Below are 8,705 nucleotides of genomic sequence, written 5' to 3'. Positions count from 1 at the left end.
AAACTGAACTCTGGGCCTATCGGCTGTTGTGCTGTGCTCTCGTTAATGATATCAAGTCATTGTGAGACAGAACCAAAATCCTGTCACAAGGTAGAAGCTGCAATAAAAAGTGACTTTCATATATATAAGAGTCACTTTCAAGCAGGTAAAAAGTGTCTGACATTAAAAATGCCCTTTTCCAAGAGAGATCTGGAAAGCAGAAATTGCAGCAAGTTTAACATCCCAGTTCTATAAAGATATTCTAAGTGGCTAAAAAGGAATGGATTGATTATAATGTAATTACAATAATCGAGTCAAAGATACTTGCAGACAGGCATTTTTTTTAATGTTATACAGCGACTACAGTCTATTAACAATATAAGCAAAGCTATTACGCATAAAAAACATATAGAATTGAACCAGATCTGACCTTTTTTGACGGTTGATCACTTTTTGGCACAACAGAGGAAATCTGTAGTTAGGAAATCACTGCCACCAGACAACCGGGGTTGATTTTCTGGGATTAAGTGAGTTAGTTTAGCTTGAGTGGGGATGAGATTTTTGCACGTACCATTTAAAGTCGTAGATAACAAACCAAGAAAGTGTCCTACTAAAATCCTAGGCAAGAACATGGCAACCACCGACTTTCATTAGCCAGTTCTTCTTTTATTTTGAAAAAAGTAAACGGAAGTTCATAGTTTGCAGCTGTTAAAATGAAACTATTTTTTTTGTGGAAGCAAAGTATATTTGTGGACTTTTGTTTAATAACGAAGCTTGTCCCACACCAGCTGTTCATAATTATATTTAAGGAATCCATTTACATGTATACATAATACATAAACAGGGAGCGAAACCAAAACGCTTATTGTACAGGCACTTCCCACTTTGCACCAACAGGGGGCGACATTATCCAGCCGAACGGAGGTCGATCTGTCCAGCAGTATCATTCCCTCCTTCACCGGAGCATCTCATCGTTTGACAGTCTCCGAGGCTATCCCTCCGCGACTGTGACGGTAAGACACTGTTTACGTTTCCCCTGCTTGCAGCGTTAATTGATAAACCTAAATCTGCCCGAATAGCCGGGCCGCGAGTGCGTCTAGTTTAATCTTCTTTACAGCTTATTTGTATCAGTTGCACTGTTTTGCTTTTACAGTATTATGGAGTGCTTTGGCTGGCGTGTTTTTTTGGGTTGTTTTTTTTTTACGATATAGAGAGGATCGCATCACCTTAAAACCGCACAGACATGGTGTTTCGTTTCATCCATGCACGTAGTCAGTGCAGGCATTTGTCAGTACGACGCTATGAAGGCTGGACGATCCGCTGCTGCTGCTGTTGTTACAGCTGCTGCTGCTGCTGAAGAGTGGTTGCTTGGTCAGCAGCAACGTACCGATGGACACTGAGCTGCTGTGCCTCAGCTTCCAGAAAACCTCAGTGGCTTTCACGCTGATGGTGGAGGGATGTTGCTGTGAGGATGCTGATGCAGTAGTGGATGGGAGTACTTTAGGGGTGCTAAGACTTCCTGTGGGACTGTAGATGATGATGCCATCGCCATCCTTCAGTCTGATGGCTCAAAATACTCTTCAGTCTCCAGCTCTGAGGTAGCTTTAATAGCAAACCTCTTAATTAACTTACTGTAGCCTACCAGAGTCTCACACTTCACTTAAAGTGGGTTCAGTTTATCCTAAATCACTCTTGTGGTGTGACTTCATTACAGATCAAACAAGCAGCTAGTGATCTCTTTAGATTACAGAAGGAGGGCCGGGGAGGGGAGGTGTTGGATATGCTTTCTCTCTCACTCACCATTTAAATCCTAACCAGGAGACTCACATTCAGGAGGATTAGTGTGTTTCCCTTCTCTCATCACCTCCTTATAACAGAATTTTATAAAGAGGGCATTGCCAGGTCACCCACGTGTCAAGCTGCTGTATGCTGAAGGGTCAAATGTACGCAGGGCTTTATTTCCGGTATTTCAGACGCTGAATGCGATAACTGGAGAGATCTGTGCAGTGAAACGTTGGTGGCAATACTCTCTCTCACCGGAGAGACTTTCCATTTTTAGAAGGCATAAAAAAATGACTCGAGGAACAATGCTAAGGACAAAAAGCTTCTCTTTTACCTGGATGTGACACATTCAGGTACTGTTTATGAACCAAGTTTACAAGAACTTGAGCAATGAGGTGCTTGAATTATGCAAGTGGCCTTTATCAAGGTTGGCCTTGTCCCACGAGGCCCAAAGCTCTAGTGGCTGGAGCGGTACAGGTGGGTGGTGTGGCGGGCTTAAAGCCCATGAGACAAAACAGCCCCCCTCCTCCAGCCTCCAGCCTGGTTCTCTCTCAAGAACTGAGCACTGGTAGGAAAATGAAAGCATGCTGAACGACAGGCAGTGGTGAACTCCAAGAATGAGAAGCATGTCCAAGTCTGCTACACTTGTGTGCACACATGTACTCAGAAATGCGATGAAAAACAGAGACTTTTCTTTCAGCTTAGAGCAGTTGGAACAAAGAAAAACTGGAGCGCGATCTGAAAAAAGCAAAAACACAAGCATAAGTGAACAGCTACGCTTCTCACTTTTCACGTGTTTTGCATCCTGTCTGAGAGGGTTTTATAAGGATAAGCAGAAGAGAATGGATGGATATGTAAATCTGCTACACTATGACTATAACTGTTAACATCAACACTTTATTTCTCACACAGAAAGTAGTTTAATCTGTAAGCATGTCAGTGAAAGTAAGTTAAAGCTACCCTTTATAAGTATGCATGTGTGCATAACTCTGCATGGATGGATATTTGCATATATCAGATCTGATCAGAGCTCAGGCTGCACATAGGATCCCTCTCTCTCTCTCTCTCTCTCTCTCTCGCTCTCTCTCTCTCTCTGTGTATACTTGTGAGCATCTGAGCGAATCCCGTTTGATGTATGCCGAGGAGGTGGGTGTATCCAGCCCAGCCGCTCTGATGTTGGGAGGCAATAACTTCCATCCTACTCAGTCTGCTCTCTACTCTCACTGCTCTCCTGTTTCAGCCAGTCTGTCTGCCTCCTAGCGTAGTACTCTGCTTTCACTCACCATTATTCATCGCCATCTAAGGATATATATATATATTTACACAAACCCACAGAGGCAGACGGAGCACCTTCCTAACGGACCCGAGACTTTGCATTTGGCTGATAGAGATATAAAATATACACCACCCTGCAAAGACATAAAAGTGGGGCTCGATAGCAGTTCTTCTTAAACTGACATTTGTTGTTCCCCGCTACTACATTTTTTCCATCACAAAGGATTTCACAAGCAGCTGCTGAGGTAAGGGAAAGATAGATTTCTCTCCGTTTGACTGTTTTTCACGTGCATTTGTCCCCTGGTGCATCCTGGTCTTCCAGGTTCGGTGCTTGGCAACTTGAGAACACGTTTTTTTAGCATGTTGTGTTTGATCAACTGATTATATTTATTCTGGGCTTCTCTCTGAGCTTATGGATCTCTTAGTGTCTGTGTTGTAATCAGATGAAGCAGTCCGGGCATGCACATACATCTGTGCTAACAAATGATATCTCTTTGTTTATCATTACTCCTCCTACCTGCTGATTCTTCCTCTGAAGTGTTTTGTTAGCAAGGACAAGCATCAGTAAAACTCACTGCTGCTCCAGCTAACCTCTTTCAGCTGGAGCCTGACATGTGCACATATGTGTGGGGTTACAATATAAGCACGCTGTGGTGAAGTGCTGTAACTAGTCAGTGGCCGGTCAGAAGGAGTAAAAGCGAAGGATGGTTGTTGTTCGGAGTGATCATATATGCAACTTCTGCTTGGTTGCCTCTGCATTCAGTGTGCCTCTCTTTGCTTTTCCCTTCCCTGCCCTCTCCCTCCCTCTCTCTGCTCTCTTATGGTCTGCTTGTATTCACAGTCTTGGTCACTGCTCTGCTTGCCTGCCACAGACCATTGGCCATGGTTGGATGGCTAACCGCAGCTACACAACATTAAAAAGGCAAAAAGTTCCTATTTCGCGGGGCATGTTTGCAGGGTACCACTTTGTGTGTGTATGTGTGTGCTATATGCTGCATTTACTGACTTTTGGATTTCTACTCCGTCGCTCAGGTGAAAGGGCACGCGGTTGTTAGCACATAACACACATTGTCCTCAGAGATACAGCTGACCTGCATTTAGTCCTTGCGTGTGTATGTGTGCGTGTTCTGTGTTTGTGTTTGTGTGTGTCAGTGTGATTTCCTTGGAGGTTCAGAGAGGTGAGTCATACCAGCTCAGAGGCTGGTGGCTGTAAGAGTCATTCGGTGTAACGATGCCTTGATGTGCGATTTGCAAATTGACACTGTCTGATGGAACCGTGTATCTGTGAAATGCCAACTTTTCAGGAAATGAAAGCAAGCAGAACTGCCTTTTTAAGCTCAGTCGTCATTCATTTTTAAGGCTTTCTAGTACAGCTGGAAGCAGTTTTGTCATCTCAAGTCTAACAGAACTTTCTCCACACAGAGGGGTTTGTAGTGTTTTCAAGCTAGCCGAGAGACTGCTAAATAACATTAAAAAAAATCCAAATGTTGAATATCTAAGACATAAAATAAAAGCATGCATATTTAACATAAACAAAACAAATACTAACAGCACACAGAACATGTTTTGTTGATATCTATAACCCGCAGTCGGATCATAGCAGCGTGGTTCTTTGATTGGGAGTGTCTGCTGAAATTCTTCAACAGCTATTTGTTGGATTCCCATGAAAACTCAGACAGACATCTATGGTACCCTGAGGAAGAATCCTGCTGGCTTTGATGATCGCCAGAGTTTCCCTATGAGGCTGTTGTGAAGCTGTGTAAAATGTAAATATAAACAAAATGCAATAATCTGCAAAACTCATAAACTCTGAGCCATTTTTGCCTCTGTAGCATCTATTTTTTTAACAGCAGTTTGTAAATGTCTGTGCTGCTGTTTAATATAAATATACAAAACCTTCCCTGAAACTGACAACATCAGGATGGGAGCATGTGTTGATCTTAAACCTCACATTTTCATGTAACCTTCAGCACTGATGGTGCCCATGTTTTCCAAAAAGAATTTCACATTTTGATTCATCTGGCCACAGAGCAGTTTTCTACTTTTTCACAGTCCATGTTAAATGACCTTTGGTCCAGAGGAGACTGTGACCTTTCCGGCCACTTGTGACTTCTACTTCTTTGCATGACAGAGGTTTAGCCTGCATGTGTGAATGGCACCATAAACTGTGTTTGCATGATCACAGAATCATGCCCGTGTTTAATGCTGTGTCACCCGAAGGCCCGAAGATCACAGGCATCCAGTATTGATTTTCAGCCTTGGCCTTTATGAAGATATTCATATTATGTACCCTAGATGATGAGAATCATGCTTACATTGATAAACATGATTCTGAAATTGTTTCGTAATGTGAAGATTGATGAGTCTCTGTCCATCTTTGCTTCTGATACACGCTGCCTCATTTTATATCCAATCATATTACTGACCTGTTGCCAGTTTAGAATCAGAATCAGAAAGGGTTTTATTGCCAAATGTTGAGCAGGTTTACAACATTAGGAAATTGCTGCGGTACTTAGTGCAAAACATACTATCAGATAACGCTTAAATAAACATAAAAATACAGATTGTGTCCAGGGGGAGAAGGGTCAGCTGTGATCTGAGCTGCACGCCCCAGTGTCCTGGAGGTGTACAGGTCCTGCAGAGATGGGAGTCTGCAGCCAATCACCTTCTCAGCAGTGCGCACAACACGCTGCAGTCTCTGTTTGTCCCTGATAGTGGCTGGAGCCACTATCAGGGACATCCCCACGGTGATGGAGGAGGTGAGGATGGACTCGATGATTGCGGTGTAGAATTGCATCATCGTCCGTGTTGGCAGGTTGAATTTCTTCAGCTGCCTCAGGAAGTACATCCTCTGCTGGGCTTTCTTGATGACGGAGGTGATGGTGGGCTCCCACTTCAGGTCCTGGGTGATGGTGGTACCCAGGAAGCGGAATGAGTCCACAGAGGTGATGGGGGTGTCAGTCAGGATGATGGGGGGGAGTGGGGCTGTGTGCTTCCTGAAGTCCAGAATAATCTCCACTGTCTTCTGGGCATTCAGCACCAGGTTGTTGTGGCTGCACCAGGACACCAGACATTCAACCTCCCTCCTGTAGGCAGACTCGTCCCCGTCCGAGATGAGTCCAATAACGGTGGTGTCATCTGCAAACTTGATTAGCTTGACAGACTGGTGGGTGGAGGTGCAGCAGTTGGTGTACAGGGAGAAGAGCAGAGGAGAAAGAACACAGCCCTGAGGGGAGCCGGTGCTGATGGTCCGGGAGTCCGAGACATTCTTTCCCAGCCTCACATGCTGCTTCCTGTCCGTCAGGAAGTCAGTGATCCACCGGCAGATGGGATCAGGCACATTCATCTGGGAAAGCTTGCCTTGGAGATGGTCTGGAAGGATGGTGTTGAAGGCAGAGCTGAAGTCCACAAACAGGATCTTGGCGTAGGTTCCTGGGGAGTCCAGATGCTGCAGGTTGAAGTGTAGAGCCATGTTGATGGCGTCGTCTACAGACCTGTTGGCTCTGTATGCAAACTGCAGGGGGTCCAGGAGGGGGGCCGTGAGAGTCTTGAGGTAGGAGAGAACCAGGCGCTCAAATGACTTCATGACCACAGATGTCAGAGCCACGGGTCTGTAGTCATTTAATCCAGTGATCCTTGGTTTCTTGGGGACAGGGATTATGGTAGAGGACTTGAAGCAGGCAATTCCTGCCGTGAGGAGTTGAAAATGCCAGAAAACACTGGGGCCAGCTCGTTTGCACAGTGTCTGAGGGTGGCAGGTGACACACCGTCTGGGCCAGGAGCTTTTCGAGCATTCAGACTCTTAACTGCTTCCTCACATCTGCTTCATGAATATGAAGGGTATTAACTCAGTTAGCTGCAAAATGTTCCTCTAGCTTAGGTCTACTTCATTTGCCGGTCTTTTCTCACCACCTTTTCAACTTTTTTGAGACGTGTCACTGCCATCAAATACCAAACAAGATAATATTTTTCATATAAAAGCAAAATGTATCCGTTTAAACATTTGATATGTTTTCTGTGTTCTACTGTGGATAAAATATGGTTCCAGGAGATCTCAAAATCTGTACACTCTGTTTTTATTTACACGTTGCACAGCATCTCAAACTTTTTGGAATTGGGGTCGTACATTTACATTTTCTGGGGTGAACTAAAAACAGCTTGAAGGGTAAACTGGCCAAGTTTGGTCTTACAGTGGAAACCAGACGCATTAGAGACCAAGCCGTAGGTAGAACTGTAAAGGAAGGCCTCAGCAGCTTAATCTGATGGAAAGTCTATTGAAGCACTAAAGCAGACACACACACACACACACACACACACACACACACACACACACACACACACACACACACACACACACACACACACACACACACACACAGAGAGAGACCCTGAGCCCACCCAGAATGTGTAGCCACTTCAGTGAGCATTTAGCATTGCTGCTCTTATGCAGAGCAAACACATGGAACCGTGAACAAAATCATGCTATGCTTTTCTTTCCTCAGCAACCCTGTCGTGTTGTCTGGGTCTGTGTACGTGATGGTCGTGATGATAATTATTTCAGTTTATTATTCTGAAGATAGCTTCCAAACGAAGAAGCAGCTCAAAATACTTCACACAGCACACGACACGAATCCCTCACAGCGTCATCGCAGTGATGTGTGTGCGGGTCTGGTGTGTGTAGAGCAGCGCATGGTGGGAGTGGAGTGTGCGTGAAGTTAGCGGGTGCCAGTAGATACCAGTCTGTGCCCTGGCTGTGTGCCCGGTGCTCCCATGTGGTTTATGTTCTCCAGAATTTCACATCCAAGTTCAAGTTCAAATTTTATTTGCCACATGCAGTGGCAGGTTGCCCTGCAGTGGAATGAACCCGCCCCCCGACCATACACACACAACACAGACATCACATGAGGATACAAGTCAGAGAACGGTAGCATTACAGAAAAAACACTGAAATGTACACTATAATGGGAAAGTACAAGAGGAAAAAAAGAGGCCTCTACTCATGCTGGGCTATAGGAGGACAGCATGAGAACAGGAAACAAAAAACTGACCAGTGACCAGCAACAGGGTTGGGTAGGGGATAAGGAGTAATCCCAGGCAACACAGCAGCCATTCTGCCACTGGGCCGACTCTCCAGCGTGGGCCCAGACCTGCCTTGTGTTCCATTGACTTTTCCGAAGACTTCACCAAACCCATAAATGTCTTTGTTGGCCCACACAGCGTGTGCGTGTTTGTGTACAAATGTGTGCATCAAGTTGATTGCTTAAAAGGATAAGGGTGTCTAATTTCATACTGTAGCAAACAATGCAATGCAAAGACAAAACAGAGCCAGGAACAAAAACAAAAAGAATCAGTTTGTGTGAGCTGTCAAAAACACTTCCTTTTATGCGTGTTTGAGGTTAAGCCAATGCAGGGGGGCACAAAGTTGATTTTTTTATGTCCACAGTATTCAAAGTGTTTAAAAAAAATGTGCTTTCATCAAACAAGTGGCAGAGTTGTGGGTAAGGAGCTTTAGGGCTTCTTAGCACTGCTGTGGGAGGGAGAGGGACTCCTAAGCAGTCAAAGAAGCCAAAAACCCCTTGCTGAGAATACACACTGATACAGTACACAAGCACTAAGAGTTAGAACGCACACACACATGCACCAGCTGAATGAACGCCCAGGGACAGCAC

General features: G+C 44.8%; 1 protein-coding gene across 3 annotated transcripts in view; it reads left to right on the top strand.

Moving 5' to 3' along the window:
• The first annotated feature begins 939 nt into the window (after positions 1-939).
• Positions 940-8,705, top strand: part of kank4 (KN motif and ankyrin repeat domains 4) — a 94,570-nt gene continuing 86,804 nt past the window's right edge. For 2 of the 3 annotated variants that reach the window (XM_085436207.1, XM_085436204.1), the window contains exon 1: positions 2,980-3,281. The gene's annotated coding sequence lies outside the window, so the exon portion shown is untranslated. Of the gene's footprint in view, positions 993-2,979; positions 3,282-8,705 lie in introns of those variants that run through there. The other variant, XM_085436205.1, reaches the window with a different exon arrangement.

The sequence above is a fragment of the Copadichromis virginalis genome, linkage group LG17, assembly GCF_057382275.1.
Source record: "Copadichromis virginalis isolate Kocher_CV1m ecotype Utaka linkage group LG17, C_Virginalis_male_GT1.1, whole genome shotgun sequence".
Taxonomy (NCBI): Eukaryota; Metazoa; Chordata; class Actinopteri; order Cichliformes; family Cichlidae; genus Copadichromis; species Copadichromis virginalis.
Note: the sequence above shows the minus strand (reverse complement) of the source record. Positions and strands in the feature narration are given on the sequence as shown.